Below are 20,690 nucleotides of genomic sequence, written 5' to 3'. Positions count from 1 at the left end.
GCAGGTGCCCAAGTTGAAGCTTATTTCTTTGTAACCATTTACAAAATGGTTACCAAGAAATTAACTTCAACTTGGGCACCTGCTGTAACCCCGTAAGTGCTTCCTGAGCGGCGCCTCCTTGCCTACTTGCAACTATTCTCGGACTCTCCTCTGACCCTCGAATCATGGTCAGAGAATAATTACAAGTATGGCACGAGGCTCCTGTTCCAAAAATTAAACCTCAACAGGAAGCACTTACAGATAAGTAACAGGTGCCCGAGTTGAAGCTGAAATTCAGTAGCGTTTGAAACATCCAAAACATTAGTGAGCACGTCAAGGCTGGGCAAGTGTGCTTTAACTCCATCCGGTAAGAGGAAATAAGTAACCCAATATACCCTTGTAGACTTGGGCGATAAGTAGTTAAGGTAAAAGGTGTCTACAAGGGATTTAATTTGTCTATTCACTAGTAGTCAACTATTGAGTTAGTTAGCAAAAAATCTAACTCTAATGTATCCAAAGGATAACTACAAGACTTCACTTTGATGAAAACAATCAATGATGGATGAAGGAAAAAAGGGAAAAAGAAGCACACGGAAAAGTAATTTTATCTGAAAAAATATTGTATTGAATTGATCAATGAATAAATATATATAAGGGGATATGGTGAAACAATCAAATGCAATCAAAAATGTTATGGACAGAGATGTATAAATCAAAAAATCAGTTCATAACAGCTCATCAACTCCTGTAAATAATAAGCAAAAACCAAGTCGTACGATGGTTAATTCTTTGTGCAAATGAATTACTTGTGGAGATGATGGAGAGGTCGACGTTTCGATCTTGGTTGCAGGTACCACTGCTTGTCTAAATGTCTGACTAATTCTCCAAGTACATAGACAGTGACGGGGTTCTCAGACTGCTAGTAATTGACAACATGATAAGTTTATAAGCGTTTAAGTTTCAGCAGAGATATTAAAAAGGACATACCTCTGTCAGGATGATTATAGGAGTGGATACAGACTCACAGTGTGATTCCAGACAAACTTGACTATTCCCTGGACTTTTGCATGACTGACTCAGTAGTCTGCAAGGGGTTAGGGGACAGCATACATTGTGTACATTTGACTGTACCAATACTTGTCTGAATGGCTGACTTTTCTGGTGCAAAAGGTATGCTGAAAGCAGAGATATTGCCAAAGACCTAGCTTTGCAAAATGTAGACATTAAATGGATTGGACAGAGAGGATTAACGTGGCACCAATTGATACCATTGGTCAAATCCTTTTTGCATCTCCAACACCTTGACCTCATAATTGTGCACTGTGGTGACAATGACCTAGAAACCTTGACTGGGGTAGGTCTGTAAATGTAAATGAAGGACACCTTTGCAGAATTTATGTTACTTTTCCCTCAAACTGCCTTGGTCTACTCTAACATATGCCAAAGACAGAAATGGAACTGGTTCAATCAACTTTGTCCACAGATTGAGAAAGCTAGGAAACATGTCAATAAAGCTGTTTCAGCTTACCTCAGAGATCATAGGATGGGGTCCATTTACAACATTAATCTGTGTTTTATTATGGATGGCATCTACAGGAGAGATTGTGTACATTTCACAGATGAGGGTAACAGTCTTTGTCACAACTTTAGACTCTGCATAGGCACTTACTTGCAGCTACTAAAATCACCCAATAAACACAAAGGCTCTTTTTAGAGCCACCCAAGATCCAAACATATAACCTAGATTTATATTACAAAAATATTAAATTTTATTTGCTTGGAATCGCGCACCTAGCAGGTTTTGAAGACGTGTACCCAGCGCGTTCCCGCCAGGGGCCGCGTTGAGCATCGCGCTGGGGTTGCGACTCCAAATTTTTCCATTAAAAAACTGCCTCCTACCACTAATTTCTATTTGCCCCAGAGACCCCAACCCCCGGGGCAAAGGCACTTTGATAGGGATGAATGCCCCCACAGTTCCTGCCGGCTCCCCGCATCCTCCGGGAGCAAGCATTGCTTTTCCACATGGGGAGCTGCCAACATAAAGCTTCCCGTATTGCAAAGCAATTCTGCTTTAAATTTTGGAAGAGAGAGCAGGTTTCCCTGCTCTCTCTTCCAAAATCCAAAGCAGAGTTTGCTACGGTAGGGCGGGAGACGTGCTCCCGCCCTACCATAGCTAACAGCAGTGTCCCGGGTGTGGGCATCCCGGGACACTGCAGGAGCCAGACCTTGGGGTGGCGGTCCCCAGGGCCATCAAAGGCTCTAGGAGCTGGGGGGCTTGGATGCCCCCCACGTAAAGAAATCAAAGCCCTGGCGAGTGGTGGTCCCCAGGGCTGTGGGAGGCTGTGTGCCCCGCAAATCTTTATGCAAAATCCTAGGAGTAGAGTCTCCCAGGGGAGTGTGGGGCAGATTGTGGCCCCCCACGCATTTATTTTTCTGCCCCCGGTACCTGGCCCACCCGAAGGTTTTATTTAAACAAAGCGCGGACCCCCTAAGCAGGCATACAGGGTCAGGGTGTTTCAACCCTGCCCCCTTTTATTGTTTTGTGCCTTTATTTTACTGTTTTCTTGTGCCTTGGTTCTTCCGAGACACAAGATGGCTGCCAACAGTTCCTGGTTTGGAGTGTTGACAGCCAATAAAAAAAAAAAATATATATATATATATATATATATATATATATATATATATATATATATATAGATATATATATATATATATATATATATATATATATATATAGATAGATATATATATATATATAGATATAGATATATATATATATAGTCCCTGGTGAGCAGTAGCTTTACTACAGTGATCTAATGAGTAACTAGAGTGCTAATATTCAGCATGTATGGCAAATGTGTGACACATCTGAATGCCTTCTTGATGGAGCCAAAGTAAAAAAAACTGAAAGTATTTCCTACTGAGGAGACTGCAGTAAATGAGGAAATTAGGAAGCTTTGTAATTTGATATTTAAATGTATATGTGTGCAGAATGAGAGGGAAAGTTTGCCATTGTTTTGGTTTTGCTAAGAGCTGCACAGTACAGAGATTCTGTATGCAAATCTGGTGTGTGACTTACATATTTCTTAATCTACAAATCAATTTGAAAGGTAACTTATTCATTTGTGAGAGGTTGTATGTGGTGTGTTTGTTTTTAATAAGATTAATGTGTTTCTCTTGGTAAAGTCCAGGGAATAGTCTTGCTTGTCTAGAATCACTTTGTGAGTCTGAGTTCTAAAATACGTGGAATGTGTGCAGTCATCTCACCTGTTCAAGACTATTACATGTTTTTACTTTAGTGCAAGGGATACTGTTATTTGTCTAGAATCACACTGTGAGTCAGTGTGCATTTGGGAAAATTGTGATAGAAGCATTTGGTTGCTTGATTTGTTTGCAGACACATAAGTGGTTAAAAACCTTTCTTGTTGTCAAGTTTTGATAGAATTAGAAAATAGTCATTGCTTATGTATTTAAAAAATGAGTTAGGCTTTAACAGTAAAATACAGTAATGAAATAATTGGAATGTCACCTTAGTTTTTGTAGATCAGTCAATGTGTTTTGATAAAGTCCAAGGGATAGTCTTGCTTGTCTAGAATCGCACTGTGAGTCTGTGTACATTTGGGAACTGTTGTGAGAGAAGCCTGAGGGTACTTCATGTGCTTGCAGATATATAACTGGTTAAAAACGAATCCTGCTGTCTAGTTTTGGTAGAATTTGATAGCAGTCATTTTTTATGTATTTTAAAATGTGTCAGGCTTGTACTCCAAAATGCAGTAATGAAATATGTGGAATGTATGCAGCCACTTTACCCCTTCCAGACTACTAAATGTTTTTGCTAAAGTGCAAGGGATACTGTTATTTGTCTAGAATAACACTGTGAGTCAGTGTGCATTTGGGAAAATTGTGAGAGAAGCATTTGGTTGCTTGATGTGTTTGCAGACACATTAGTGCTTTAAAACCTTTCCTTTTGCCATATTTTGATAGAATTAGAAAATAGTTATTGCTTATGTATTTACAAAATGAGTTAGGCTTTAACAGTAAAATGCAGTATTGGAATATGTGGAATAGGTGCAGTCACCTTAGTTTTTCTAGATCAGTCAATGTGTTTTGATAAAGTCGAAGGGATAGTCTTGCTTGTTTAGAATCACACTGTGAGTCTGTGTACATTTGGGAACTATTGTGAAAGAAGCCTTCGGGTACTTCATGTGTTTGCAGATATATAACTGGTTAAAGACCTATCATATTGACAAGTTTTGGTAGAATTTGAAAGCAGTCATTGCTTATGTATTTTAAAATGTGTCAGGCTTGTATTCTCAAATACAGTAATGAAATATGTGGAACGTGTGCAGTCATCTTAACTCTTCTAGACTAGTTAATATTGTTGCTTCTCTAGAATCACACTGTGAGTGTGTGTGTGCATTTGTAAAGCATTATGAGAGAACTATTTGGGTACTTTATGTGTGATTGTACTACTGTAATCATTCAGTCATTACCCAAGTACTCATGCAGCGATTTAGAGCTTTAGCACATGTACTGCTTCAAACTCCTATGGACTATGCATGTAGTAGTCTAACCACCTTTGCTATTGTGCTTCAGGCCTACAATTCCCCAGTCAGTATCCATACACTCCAGCAAACACCCTGTCACTGCTCTTGCACTGCCATAGTGACTCTTTCAGTACCATGTACTAATCCATTTACTAAAGTAAGACTCAACCAATTATGAATTCACCCAGTGTCTCTCCTTATAGTTCTGTAATCATTTGGTCAGTATGCATGTACTCATGCAGTGAGCCAGGCTTTAGGGCACGGAGTGCTTCAAACTCCTATGCAGTATGCATGCAGTGGTCTAACCACCTTCACACTTGTGTTTCAGGCCTACAATTCCCCAGTCAGTATCCATACACTCCAGCAAACACCCTGTCACTGTTCTTACAATCCTAAAGTGACTCTTTCAGTACCATGTACTAATCCATACACTAAATTAAAACTCAACCACTTATGAATTCACCCAGTGTTTCTCCTTATAGTACTGTAATCATTCAGTCAGTATGCATGTACTCATGCAGTGAGCTAGGCTTTAGGGTACAGAGTGCTTGAAACTCCTATGGACTACTAGTTGACCAATATCTTGGAAGACCGGCTTAGAGCGCGCTGCGTTCACTATTGTTGTCCTGCCAGCTTCTCATGCTTTTTCTCATGCTTTTTTAAATATCTCCCATTTTGTATCTAATTTACTTTTGTTTTAGCCTTCTCCGCTGATTTTAAACCGATGCCCACTTGCCTGCTGTATAATCTGTAAAAGCACCGCGTTTTGCGGGTCCTAGTCCCGGTTGCTCGCACTTTGGAGGCCATATTGGGTGAGAGTAGGACGCCTGACGGCGCCATCTCGTTTTGACGGTCTAGATGTCAGAAGGACGCTAGACCTCTATATAAGGAGGGTAAATTAGGGGTCTGGCCCTACTAGTTGACCAATATCTTGGAAGACCGGCTTAGAGTGCGCTGCGTTCACTATTGTTGTCCTGCCAGCTTCTCATGCTTTTTCTCATGCTTTTTTAAATATCTCTCATTTTGTATGTAATTTACTTTTGTTTTAGCCTTCTCCCCTGATTTTAAACCGATGCCCACTTGCCTGCACTATAATCTGTAAAAGCACCGCGTTTTGCGGGTCCTTGTCCCGGTTGCTCGCATTTTGGCGGCCATATTGGGTGAGAGTAGGATGCCTGGCGGCGCCATCTCGTTTTGACGGTCTAGACGTCATAAGGATGCTAGACCTCTATATAAGGAGGTCATGCGGACGCGCAGCGGATATGCGCAGCGGGGACGCCGGATTTCCGCCGGAGTTACGCCTAAGTTCAGCCCGTCTGCGCCCGTCCGCGCCGGGACGGGCCCAGGGAGCCACGACTCCTATAGCAGGCCCGGCAGCCTGCTGCATGTCTTACGGAATCCATACTTATACCGGTGAGGTTTTAAAATTCTTTCGGCCTCCCATATACGCTTATTGCTCTTCCTGTATCCTACCGACTCATCATTTTAAATGCCCAGGCTGTAATTTCTCTACTGGCAAAATGTCCAGATGCAAAGCAATGATTCATACTCGAACACGAGGTAGACGGAGGGACGTAAAAACTCCATTTACCTGCCCTCCACTCCAGTTTTGGAGCATTAATTGCAGGTCCCTCCCGAAACATAAACAAAATATTTACGACTTCATCGTTGATGAGCAGACTGATGCCATTTTTCTCACTGAAACTTGGCTCCATGAAAGCTCTGGTCCGGACATTGCCATTGCAGTTCCTAACAACCACGTTATAGTGAGGCAGGATAGAGACTCCGGAAAAGGGGGGGCATCGCTATATTTTTCAAATCTAGCTACATCTGTAAGCTTGAATCCTTTTCCCTGTCCGGATGCGAAGCTGCCTCTTTTAAAATAGCAATTAATCCCCAACTCACTCTGTCGGGCCTTCTGGTTTATCGCCCTCCCGGCAATGCTAACATCTGGACGTCTTCATTCGCTGAGACTATAGCTCCCCTACTTCTCAGGGTGGCAAATTTCACCATTTTAGGTGATCTTAATTTGCATCTTGAAGATCCTTTATGCACTTCCAGCAAGCATTTCTTATATGATCTTGAAGTTCTTAATCTTTCGTTGCGTAATTTTGGGTCCACTCATTCTGCTGGACATCAATTGGATCCTATTCTCTCCAACCATAATTTTGACTGCTCACAGAGTGCCCGCCCGCTTGAGTGGTCTGACCACTTCGCAGTCCACTTTTCCTTATCTCATGCCAAGAGCCTGGTGAAGGGTGGCTGCGGTAAGGGCGAATTGATCCGTCGGTGGGGTAAACTTGACATCACAAAGTTAAACCAGCACCTTTCGAATACTCGCCCTGACATAGATGTTCCTGTTCTGGAGCTGAACACCGTAGTATCACACTGGCTCACTAGTGTTGTAACTACTCTTCTCCCTTTAACGCCGAAACACTCTAGGTCTCATCGTCCCCCTGCACCTTGGTTCTCTGATGATTTGAAGATCTTACGAGCCAATTGCAAGGCCCTTGAAAGGAAATGGAGGCATTCCTACTCTGTTTCTCTGAAAGCTGCTTATAAAGAAGCTTTGAAGGAGTATCACTCACAGTGCAAAATTGCGAGAGCTGCTTACACTGTGAGTACAGTTACGCAAGCACAGAATTGTCTGCGCACTCTTTTTTCTGTTGTCAAAAAGTTAACAGGAGCGAATACTGTCCTGATCCCTCCAGCTTTGGAGGAAGCCCAATGCAATTCTATTGCTGCGTTCTTTATTGCCAAGGTTGAACGCATATACGATTCTATGAGCATTCCCTTGACAGTAATTGAACCCCGATTAGGAACGACCGCTTCCAATGGCAAAAGTCACAAACTGGCAACTGTTCGATGATACCTCGTTCCTTTCCTGTTTGAACAGTGTTAGATCTGGATCACCCCGTGATCCAGTACCTGCGAAAGTCCTAAAGTTACTGGACCTTGAACCCCGGCGGGTTCTTATGAGACTTCTTAATACATCTTTAATTGAGTCCCATGTGTTACAGGAATGGAAGCATGCGATGGTTGTGCCTCTTCTAAAGAAGGCAGGAGCGGATGTGTCCAATCTTACTAACTTTGGACCCATATCCTTGTTGCCCGTTTTCTCAAAAGTGTTGGAAAGGCATGTTAACACTCAGTTAAATCATCTTGTGGAAAGCTCAGGATTCTTACATCCTTCCCAATCCGGCTTTCGAGCGCACCATTCCACCGAGACCGCGCTCCTTGGGGTGACGGAGAGGTTGCGGCACGGTATCGACCGCGGGGAGACATCTGCACTCATCCTTCTGGATTTGAGTGCTGCGTTCGATACCGTGTCCCATTCCATACTCTTGAACTCTCTCTGGTCCCTGGGAGTAGATGGTCCTGCGCTAGCCTGGATTGCTTCCTTTTTAAGTGAGCGCACTTTCCAAGTTTTTTCGACGAAAGCTGTATCTGTTACCTGTTCATCGGCGTATGGCGTTCCCCAGGGGTCTATACTCAGCCCCCTACTATTTAACATCTATGTTAGACCCCTGGCTTCCATTGTGGAGGATGCTGGGCTGACAATATTTTCATACACCGATGACACTCAGATTGTTTTCTCCCTTTCCAGCAGTGAGTGCAACAGTATATCGATCCTGAAGACCGGACTGTCGCGTGTCGCTGAGTGGATGCAGAGGCATCTCCTCAAGTTAAACGGTGACAAGACCGAGATCGTCATCTTGGGGAAGAACAAAGATCTATGGGGCCCTCAGCACTGGCCTAGTGACATGGGGCCCCTCGCCCAGCCGGTCTCTGTAGCTCGCAACCTCAGATTTCTTATAGATGATAAGCTCTCTATGAGGAAGCAGGCCACTAAGGTGGCCTCCGTTTGCTTTGCCACCTTGAGATGGCTTCAGAAAATCTTATGGATGCTGCCCCGTGCCACCCAGAGAACCGTTGTCCAGGCATTAGTAATCTTCCGCCTGGACTATGGAAATGTCCTTTATCTCGGTGCCAACACTTCAACCATCAACAAACTTCAGGTGGCGCAATAGTCGTCGGCCCGACTTCTTTGTAATGTACCGAGGAGATCTTCGGCCTCACAGGCTCTTCGTGATCTACACTGGCTTAGGGTCCCGAGCCGTATCAAATTCAAAGCCCTCTGTTATCTTTTTAAAATTAAACACGGCTCGGCCCCTAAATATCTACAGAGTCTTGTCCAAACCTACAAACCCAGTCGCACATTCAGATCTTCTGCAAATGGTGATTTTGCTGTTCCAAGATTTAAACTTGTAAAGATGGGGGGTCGGTCCTTCTCCCATCTAGGCCCCAAATCCTGGAACGCACTACCTATCGCCCTGAAATTTTAGACTGATCTATTTCGCTTTCGGAAAATACTTAAAACTCTGCTCTTTCAGTAGATCTGTCCTTTCGCATTAGCTGGTTCATTGTACTGTATTGTGTTTTCCTTTTTTTTTCTTCTTGTGTCTATCCCTGGCGCCGGGAAACCCACTGCGGGTAGCTGTTGCGCATTACAAGTTCAAATAAATAAATAAATAAATGTATGTAGTAGTCTAACCACCGTCAAACTAGTGTTTCAGTCCTACAATTCCCCAGTCAGTATCTATACAGTCCAGCAAACACCCTGTTTGCTGGAGTGTATGGAGATGCAGCTCTCTGTTTTCTTAATACGGTCCTCATGTCCCTCCAATTTGTGCGTCATGGCGTCCATACGTGACGACATACGATCAACTTTATCCACGATTGTGGCAAACCCCTGCAGGATTGTGTGTGGCAGCCTTCCCTCGAGCTTCTCCCCCTCCTTCTGTGTTGGGATCTTCTTGGGCATTCCGGGTGCCTTTTCTGGCAGCCTCAAAGTTCAATTTTGGTTGTCTGGTGTCTGGTTTTCCCATAGCAGCACCAAAGTGAGTCGCAGCCAGTCGTGCCTATGACTTCTCACCATCAGTCTTGCAGTGAGGATGGTGCAGTGTGGGTCACGGTGGTCAGCAATCAGCGCCAAACTGTAATGTCCTGCATACACCGGCTAGGCCGCTTGGGGCCGGGGGGACACAGCTGGTGACCCCAGTGTGAGGCTCGCAGAAAGAAAAACAGCAGATAGCAGGGCCAGCCATAAGGCGCCAACTGTCACAGTTCCGGGTACAGCAATCTCAAGGAGCGGTACCCCAATGGTGCTATATTAGACTTTCAAGCTGTCAGGCCCAAACCGCCACGTGGCGTCCCCCAGGGGTAGAATTCAGGCAGTCTCCACCAGGAATCTATTGTACTCACAGCAGTTTCTTCCCATTAGCAACATCTCATGCAGGGGAGGCTTCCATGGTAGACAGTAGCAATTGACTACAATGCCTCCAACCAGTCTTTCTTGTCCACTGCATCACAAAATGGCATCCAGCAGTCACGCAAGCATAAAATGGATCCAAACCAGGAGACTCAGCTGCAGATAGCCTCTCAGCGGGACAAATCGTGACAATTTATTACCAGTCCTCCTCCTCACTTCAGTAGGAGCCCCGCTATGAGCCGGACTGGCTGCTGTCGCTCAAATTTTCAGGCGGGCAGCGAAGGGGTGGCAGCCGTGCTCCCGGTAAGCTCCCAGGCAGCACAGTCCCAACAGACCCCAGTGGCAGGAGCTCAAGTGCAGCGCTGGTATTTGTAATTGGATAGCGGCAGCGAGCGTGAAGGAGACTCTCCATGCAATGCCCCAGTGACAATTATTATGCGGGTATTGCAGCGTGAGCATCTGTCTCCGCTACTGAGATGCCACAGGCCCCGCTGCTGCTCACACTCTGCCGCTCCCTTCACCAGTATCTCCAGTCCTCCGTTCTGGCATCAACCTCCGTCTCCTGTTGCTGCACTATGGGGGTCCGCCGCCACCAAGTGTCCTGCAATCACGCTCACAGCGCCGGGCTCCAGGATGAGAGCTCCGTGCTCACCGCACTCGCCCCCGCTCTAAGGCCTGAGGGCTTCCTGCGCAGCCACGGGCTCAGGTGATCACAACGGTCATCTCGCTCACCCCCTCAGCTCCGAACAGCTCTCCGGTCAAATCTTCACCTCACACTATCAGCGGAAGTCTTAGTCCGATCAACTCAGGATTTTCAGGGAGTCTGATGGGGGTTAATATCTTTCATTTGGCATTGTTGCAGGCGCCTAGGGAACCATTGAGCAGGATACATGTCAGGATATATAGTCCGGGCTGCAGGAGCCTCACTCTTGTGCAGCCATCTTGAGTGTGCGCCACCTAGCGCCCCCAACAGAAGGCAACTTTGTGTTTGATAAAAAACAATAAGTACTATAAAAATAATTATATGGGAGAAGATGAAATACTTTTAGCAGAAGATACTGAAATGTCAAGTGGACAAATTGAAAAAGTGGACATGTCAAGAAGTGAAGAAATCTCTGAACATTACAGTGTACATCCACTTCATTCAAAAGAAGTGATGGGGAACACGATTGGGTTGTTCCGAATGAAAAAAGCAAAGGGAAGTCGCATGAGTGTATGGGAAGAGAGCCTAGAAGCTAGTTGTTTTCCGCAGTTGTTTCCAACAGGAAAAGGTGGACAATATGATGAACGTCCTGTGCAGATTCCTGAATCTGAATATCGGACAACAAGATTATATGCAGAAGATCCAAGATTTCGACAATGTATCCCTTATATGTTTGTTTGAAAGTGACTTGTCTGGACTTTCATATGCAGTTAATCACATATTGAAAACAGGAGTACATCTGCAAATTGTTTCTGCAAAGGATTTTATGGATAAAGTGCATCAGAGAGATGATAATTTAGAATCTCAGCTGATTAATCTGATGGCATGTCAGCATTGCACTAATGAATATTGGTACCGTTATCATGGAGAACTTAAATGTATGTTACGGAACTTAGGAAATCCTACATGGTATCTTACTCTAAGCTGTGCTGAGTACGCTTGGGATGATTTACTTAAAATATTGAATACAAGACACCTGGAGAATTGTTCTCTTTGGATCCTGTTAATGTATGTAGGTAATTTAATCATAGATTTGAAGCTATGATGTCTTTTATCTGCAATAAAAAAATCCTCCTCTTGGAGAAGTTGTGGATTTCTTTTGGAGAAAGGAGTATCAAGCAAGAGGTGCTCCTCATATACATATGCTGTTATAGATTAAGGATGCCCCCACATTTGGAACAGATTTAGATGATACTGTTTTGTCTTTTATTGAAGAATATGCAACATGTTCTGTACCCAAAAGCACAGAAGAAAACAACTTAAGACAACAAGTCGTACGATTCCAAAGCCATCGATGTGGAAAATACTGTCAACGAAAGTACAAGTCTAAGGATATGTTCTGTACCAAATGTCGTTTTGCATTTCCACGTCCTGTAATATCCAAAGGAAGAGTGAACAGTTTTATGTCAGCTACACAACATACCATCACAAGAAAGTCTCCAAAAAATACCTACAATTTAAGAAGAAACGAAGAGTCATAATGCATAATTGACTACAATCTGGTTATTCTGTCCATGTGGAATGCTAACATGGATATTCAGTACGTTGCAGACAATTCCATTGCTGTTGCTCGATATGTAACGTCTTACATTACAAAATCAGAAAAGACGGAATTGAAAGAAATGTTCGAAGAGGTTTCTCACGAGAAGACTCTAAGTAAGAAATCATGCAGTTTCAGTTTGAAGATTTTATCTCATCGAGAAATTGGAGCATATGAATGCTCAGATCGGTTATCATCTGCAAGTCTATTCTCCAAATCTAGAATAATATTTTGGGTGAGTCTAGGTCTTGCTGCAATGCGAAATCGGGTATGGAAATCTGTTCAATAAATTGAATATTTAGCAGAAAAAGATCCAGGTGGCTCAGATATTTTTTAAATGAATATGTTGGACCGACAGCATTTTATCGGGCATCAGACCTGTCGTCACCGACGGCATTTTATCGGGCATCGGCCCTCGGACCTGTCGTCGAGTCGGGCCACACTTGTCTGCGCGTGTGAGCCCCTGGCGTTATGCCGCCCTATGCCCGGCATATAACTGCGGAAAACTGATATTGTCGTGGAAGACCTTGCAGCAGAGGACCCTGCGGAGAGTAGTTCCCTCATGCCTGACCTAAAAATGGCGCCCGCGTTGCCCCACAAGTCGATTAATGCAAGAGATCAACTACTTTGATCTGCTGATGTTTTCCCTGACCACGGAGAAGGGGGCACCGGATGTCCAGATCTAAAACTCCTATTTAGCAGGTTAAACTCCTCACTCTGCTTTATTTGTCAGCAAAGAACACTCGACTTTCGTGGAGGGTGTGGAAAATTAATACGGTTTGGTGAACATTATCTGCGCCATCTTCCCTTTTTACCCCGATGCCACACTCTTTGTCGCACACACCCGCCATTTTAGCTGCCTTGATCAGAACCACCCTCTGCACACCCCTGACCCCCAGCACGGCTCTTCACCCTCACAAGCACCCCCACGCACTGATCACTCCCGCTCTCACATGCCTTGCGCGTAAGCGGCAGCCATTTTGAGCACCATGGCCCCTCTGCCCCTCGCAGATAGCCAGCGCGTCTCTCACTCTCTCTTAGCCCCGCAGGCATCCCCCGCATGCTGACAACCCCCCGCTCTCATATGCCTCGGGTCATAAACCCCTCTTCAGCGCAGCTCTGCCTCGGAATCCCATCCTGTTCCCAGCGCGACACCTCCCTCCATCCCTTTCATGGTCCCGGGTCCTTTGATACAAACCCCCTTTTTCCTGTGTGCCCGTTTGTCTTCCTTGTTCCCAGGCCACCACCTGGCCCTGCAGATACTGTTTATTACCCCGTACAGTAGGGAGATTCCCCTCCCCATTAAAGGACCCTCGACTTGATCAAAGCCCCCTCCCTATGAGATCCGATCAAACCTCACACATTCCGTGAATCGGCGGAATGCCCAGCTGTGCGATAATCACCACCTGTTGTGACTTGGGCAGGGACTTCAACTGTAAATGTGTGGGAACGGGCTTGAAGCGGGGATTCCTAGGATACCTTTCCGTACATCAAAGTACTGACAAGTATATGTTTCATGTAATAAAGCAATAAAACTGTGTATAAGAGGCCAGGCCTCAGAGATGCGGTTAGAGCACCTCGTGACGATACTTGCTGTCCGAATTGATGTGTTCTCCTCCGGAGAGAATAAACCCTTGTTTCCTGCCTTTCAGTCTCCAGCGCCTGCTTCTTCGTTGATTAATATTTTGTGGGTAATAGAGGCGACACCGCCGGGCAATACAGAAGGGTCTTTGGTCACTGGTTGTCTAGCCACCCTTTTACAAATTGACGTCCCAAGCGTGGGGCCCATCAGCGACTCGTGGATCCAGTGGGAGAGGTCCTGACGACAGAGTGAACGACTGCAACGATCGGGAGTTACCCTGTCCGATAGACCCTCGTCTGACAGCCGATCATCCGAACTTCACTGGTTCCGAACAGACCTCTCTCGAGTGATCTACGGTCCTGACTGGGAACCATCAGGAGTGCCGCGAGGGAAACGAAGAAAAGAGGACGATCGGGCGCTGGATTCGGAAGACAAGAAACTGCCCATGCGGTCCGGGTAAGGTCGTGTAGACACGACGAATTACAAAATAATTGTTTGATTGATTGAATAAAAAAATACTAGTATTACCCTTTGTTGATTCATTTGGAGTTTCGCTGTCGGCAAACGGAGAAACAACCGGCTCTCTCTTTGCAAGCAGTGAAGGATAGGTAACGCACCCGTCGTACCTATCTTTCTCCCCCACTGATTAATTGCCCCCCCCCCCCATTGATTAACTGTTACAGATTATTTTCTGGAGATTCTCTGTCTGCAAACGGGAAATAATAGGTTCCATCTTTGCAGATAGTGAAAGGGTAGGTGACGCAGACCTTTTTGCGGGCCTATTTATTCTCCCCATTGACCATTTTTGATTGATATTGGTTCATGAGGTATTCACTGCCTGCAAACAACGTAGAATAGAAATATTCTGTCTAGTCTTTGCACACAGGTAGGTAGTGCTGACTATTGTCCCCATTGTGACACGTCATGCCTGTCTTCTCCCCACTGATTGGTAGCTGGTTCAGCCCGGACCGTTTATTAGAGGTGGACCATCTAGCTCCGCTGGAAGGCACCCCTAATAAAGAAATGTTCACAAAGTATGGATTAATTACCATAGCCTATAGTAAGCTATGGCACAAGTATACCAAAGCAAATCAAGAGAAACAGTGGCCACTGATAGGATCCTTCGATCTTGACAAAATAGAAACGTTAGAAATAGCCCTCCGTAGTAGTAAGACAACGCCTATTATGCTCGACAGTCTCGGTATGTGGCGCAAAGAAGCAATGCAACAAAAGGAAAGAGACGAAGTCAGAGTAGGTAAAGAAACGCGACAGACAACCGTCCAAGCGTCTGGCAGGCAAAAGGAAGGGGCAGAGACGACACAGTTCCAAGGATTAGACACAAAAAGGGAACAGTGTAAAGGGACGTACCGACAGGACAACCCCGAGACACAACGACCCGAAAGTAATCCCCCGACACTACGCACAGGACGAACAGACATAGGGCAGAACCAATGTGCTTTTTGTAAATGTTTCGGGCACTGGAAAGCCCAATGCCCGACTCTACGGAACATAGGTAAGAGCGGAGGGTCGACAGAAATAACAGGCCAGCAGAAAGGGAAAAGGCGTGAGACAAAGACGAATCAGACTAGCACGGACAGGACAGATAGAACCACCACGTTTGATTACGCCCGATGGCACAGATTTCGCCAGGCCGATTTTAGCGACATGTTTGAGTTCTCATAGATCGGACAACACTAAGACGGGAAATCCAGTCAAACTCTGAGCTACCCAGTAACGAACCCCGTACTACCGCTACTGTTCCCAAACACGAAAAGCTACCCTTTTGGATAACATACAGGAACAATGCACAGAGTAGTTTCGGACAGATTAGTATACATTCCATTAATGAACTCAAACTTCGAGTGCAATGGGGCTGATTACTGTCTGTTTGCCCCCACTCTGTGAACAAAGCAATTACAGGCCTGCATAGACAACCCCCCATGCAGGAAATCTGTGCTCGTGGATACCCCGCCCCCATTACCCAGGCATAAATACCTACCCCCACTGTAATGAGGTTCTCGTAGTAAAAGGATTCAAGGAAGCCAAGTCTCTGTTATATAATTTAAGATTTAATTACAATAAAGATAACACACAACCAACGATAAATAGAAAACTAGTAAAACATTCTGTAAAGTAAAACCGTACTAATAGGAGCAATACAATACGTATTTCACCCACTCCGGAAGTTCCCAAAATGCAACAGGTCACTGGTCACGCCCATCCCGAAGGTGAAACACTCAGCACGTGTGGGGCGGGGTCCTGCCGACAGCCAGCAATCACGGAGGTCGCCGGTGGGATGCCCAGAAGGCACCATGGGCCCGGCACGTCCCATCCTCTTCTCCCATATGGTCTAGCGGTTGAGATTCCTGGTTTTCTCCCCCGCGGCCCGGGCCACGAGTAGGGAGGGGGCGGATGCAGATGACCCCCTCCCTCGCATCTTCTGGTCCGGCCATCACGACTATCTTCGCTGAAAATTGACGCAGGGTGGGCTGGGAGAGGGAGGCGACGCGGACGAGCCCCCCTCACCTCCCCAGGTGGAGGTTTCCCAGCCCCGGCCCGGTGCAGAAATCCTCCAGCCGGGCGACGGATATACCTGCGCAGCACAGAACATACAATGTCCGACGGACCTATTTCCGCAGCACAGAACATACAATGTCCGACGGGCATACTTGCGCAGCACCGGACATACAATGGTCCTCCAGAGTACTCGCAGAGTCAGGGGTGTAGGGTGGTCATCATGTACACCCCTGATTCGAAGGAACGGCGTGGGGTGCACTGGGAGAGGGAGGCGACGCGAACGAGCCTCCCTCACCTCCCCGGGTAGAGGCGCCACAGCTGCACCCTAGCGCCCCGAGCCAAATGTCCTGCTCCAACGGCACGGTGTTCCATTTTTTCGCCCCAAGAAGTCTCTTCCACTCTTGAAGACACGACGAAGGGCGGCTGCTGCAGGGTCTCAAAATGGCGTCTGGGCCCCCTGGAAGGCGAGTCTAGGCCGCTGGAGTAACTTTGTCCGGTATTGTAACTCGGGCACTTGCCCGCCTGGGCACGAGCCCCAACCTCCGACAAAATCCCCACAGCTTTGAAGATTCTACCAAAGTCCCAGGAGCCCTCGGCATCCACAGGCTTCCGGTGGGGAACAACTGCCTTGATCACTAGCGAAACGACCACGACGTAGCCACAAGATGGTGGTGCTCTCGTGTCAGCACCAGCTTCAGTCTGAACCATCCAGAAACATTGTGGGCTAACAAATTCAAGTAAGTTCCGGCTGAACCTCAACGTGACCTGGTAGGGAAGATTCTACCTCCCTCCCCTTTTGATTGACGGTCCACATTACCAGCCCCTCTGTTAGCACAGGTTTTTTGAACTACCGAAAGGGACTCTGGTACAACCGCCGGTCATTGGAAACATTTTGTCCCTGATGTTACTCTCAGACTAACCCGGCCTCGCCCAAAATGGCGCCGGTGTCAATAGGAACTTACGAACACCTCGTGGTGTTTTTTTAGCTGATAAGACTTGATGTTCTGAGATATGTATGTGATCCCTTGTACACTCGACGAAAAAGGGAGGAGGGTTCACTTGGCGAACATTTAAAAGGATCCCGTTAAAATGTTGATTTCAATGTACAATTTATTGTGATATTTATTGTAACCGATACATAACGTCGCTCATGACGCACACCCACGGTATACATCTAGGAAATGTGATTGCACTTAGTCTGACTGTGTTTCCAATTATGAAGTGAATGCCCCTGATCCCTCAATCATTAATAGACGTTTTTAGTTTCTTGCAAATAACTAAGTACGCCCTTTTTTAAAAAAGTGTTTTTTATACTGCAAAATAGCCCCCCTACTGAATGTGCTTCAGCCATCGCCATGTCCAAAAAAATACGATTGCATTCTCATATTTACTTACTGAACGATTATGCAAATAAAGGTTTTCCAAACTATGAACATGTATCGCATACTTTTGTAAATGTGGGAATTAGCGGGAGGGTTTTTCTGTGTGCAACCGTTTTGCTCTCTTTTTAAGGTTATTAGAAAATGGCTGTTCGGCCCCGGATTGATGATCGAATCTAAGGTATAATACGCTGCCTCCAAATATGCGACTAAGCTCAAGAACTAACGCATGAAAAAGGACCTCGACTTCTGAGAATGGGTAAAGTGAAGCGGTGTGAATGATAGAATGTTATAAAGGTATGGTACTCGAAGGTACTAAGGAACAGGGTTGGCCGAAGAACTGATATGCCTTAAAACATCACAGCGTTGGGAATGATTTAAGGATCCCGATAGCTAGATACCTCTACAAACCGGATACCTTGCGCTAGACGCCCCTGATTTCTTTTTAGCGTTTCCTTACACACGATCTATAATGCCACACTCGGACCACCCCCCCCCCATGAACAACCTATCGCTCGCCATCCTTACCACCATGCCCGCCCCCCCCCCCCCTTGGCTTCAGAAACCAAGACCCCAGGGATTATATCCCGAGGGGTTAAGACGAGTATGTGGTAAGTAAAGAACTTTCGTGCCCGTACCTTTGATATGCTCGAATGTTGTTCCCCCTCCCTTTCTTCCTTTTCCTCCCTCTACAGGTTACATTGGAATCACGACTAGGGTATAGTAAAGATCTGGAGCCACGCCATGTCCGATACATGAAGCGGACCTACGCTGCAAGATGGCACCTAAAGACACCCAACTCAATGCATGTCCATATGTACCCGGCCTAATGCTCTTCTGTCCCAAACTGCATGCTTTCTACATTCTAACACAGACCCGAAATGTCTCATGTTGGGTAATGCACTGAATAGCCTAAATAGTACACGGCCACTCCCCGTATCACACGTGTACTGTTTAGCCTATTGCTGCTCTCTCTCTCTCTCTCTCTCTCTCTCTCTCTCTCTCTTCCACGTTCTCACTCTTCCTAGCGACTGGCACCTAATTGGCGAACCACCACCCCTGGTGCACCACCTGATTGGCTCCAAATACCACAAGTATTTGCACAAATTTGTCTTAAATAAAACTACATCGATACCACGTTACTACCTCTCCCTTTCTGCTAAATACTGATGAAACCTAGATTGGCCGATAAGAAAGGGACAGGTAAGACGACTAAGGTTCCCTAATCTGACCCGTAATAAGGGAACTACTTGTCAGTGGCTTCTATGATAAAAATACCTCAGGTAACGCGACCTTCCCCGACCCGAAATTATATCAATGCCCAAACAGTAAAAGTGATCGAGACATCCCCGTTTTCCCAGAATGCCCCCCAGTTTTGTATCAACTGCCCCGGACGAGAGTTTTGAAAACGTCCCTTGCCCCAGTTCGCTATGTTCCTAGTTGTTTTCCATAAGACATCGCTCACCCCAAGGATGAGTTGAATAGTTATCGCAAGCCCCTGAGTTTGTAAATGAAGTAGCCAGGTTGTATGAAACTATGTAGAATTTAGAATGATGTTTGCAAAGTTAGAATTAAGTCAAAAATGAAAGAACTTGTTGCAAGTAAACTCTGTTGAAAGTAAAATGTTTAGCCGTAAGATAGGATGCATTGATATAATGGAAAATCGTTTAGCCTATGTTCATTCCGCAGAAAGATACCTATCAGACCATGGTGAATAGCACATTGCACTTTTTCCGTAAAATACAAAGCCCTGAAGAACGGCATAGCTTCGTAAGACTCGTACTAGGAAAGTGGGTCTCTGCCAGAAGAGCTGATGTGACTATAATAAAATGCAATGAATAGGTATCAGACCTCGTACCACGACAATGAACCAACAAAAAGCCAAAGAAATAGTCACGAAGGAAAGCTGTAGGGAACCCAGCAAACCTATCATCAATTATTTATACGTTGGCCGCAAACCTCAATGCAACGGATGCTTACCCAGTTGCTCGGTGTTGGGAGAGAAATAGATTTATGTGATTACCGTCCTCTGAAAAATCTCTAAAGACTGTCTTTTCAACTCATTTTAAGGGAACTACTGTCGGAGGAGAAAGAGACCGGATGTGGGAGCACGCGGCCTGACTGCAGATCATGGAACATCAGCGACGGTGGCCAAGGCGAGACCGCAACAGTAAGGAGTCGCAGGACGAGGCACTGTTTCCGACAAAACGAAAGGAAAGGGCTGACCTGAGGCCCCTGCTTTATGATCGACATGTGCCGAAAAGTCCCCGCACTCTGAACCCGGTTATGGACCCGCCTGTTTAAAATTTTCCGTCCCCCTGGTCTGTTCCCGATCTGGCCCTGCTCCATCCCCTCTTCCTCCGACCTACCATAAAGACTATTCACACCCCCCTCCTTCCACTTGAACTTTCAAAATCCTACTGTGCCATCCAGAGAAGGGTATTTCCTGCGTCAAAAGGGAGGGAGCTCCGACTAAGTAGACCACGAACTATGTTAAATCTCAGAACGGTGACCTAAACACCACCAAGGGTCGCCCCAAAGAGAAGCTAAACGAAGTCTGTGGTTCTGCCCACTACCGAGCACCTTGAAGATGATGGAAGCAACAGGAAATACCCACTACAGAGACCCAAGGACAGACAGACTCCACCACGCAAAGACAATTGCACTCTTCATCACAATCCTTTTCTGTCTCCTCCTAATGACCATGCTCTGGATTATGGAAGAAAATGCACCTGCTCCAAAACCGTAACGCATTTCTCCCACGAGGTCTGGCGAAACAAAACAAAGACACACTCCTGCCCGCAGACGTCCAACGGCTCAACCCACATGGACATTCCTACTAAAGAACGAATTGTAATACAGGTGCTCAACAGTGCCAACAGAAGACGACAAAGAATGCTGAGAACTCACTAATAATGGTCCACGACCATAAGACACTGGAAACCCTGATTATTGTTTTTACTGTGTCTCATTTCCTCCCAGCCACCATTGAATTGACTATGCTCCAACTGAGTACGAAAAGAACTTACTTACGTGATAACCTATCAGTTCCTATTCCGAATGACTATAAGCATCTATGATCTGTACCCAACGCTCTCACTGCATAATTTTTGCCTGATATCGCATTTCTATGACTTTCCTGCAACGAGCTTAACGATGAGCCCGCCCACT

Source organism: Lissotriton vulgaris, chromosome 4_1, assembly GCF_964263255.1.
Source record: "Lissotriton vulgaris chromosome 4_1, aLisVul1.2, whole genome shotgun sequence".
NCBI classification, from domain to species: domain Eukaryota; kingdom Metazoa; phylum Chordata; class Amphibia; order Caudata; family Salamandridae; genus Lissotriton; species Lissotriton vulgaris.
Note: the sequence above shows the minus strand (reverse complement) of the source record.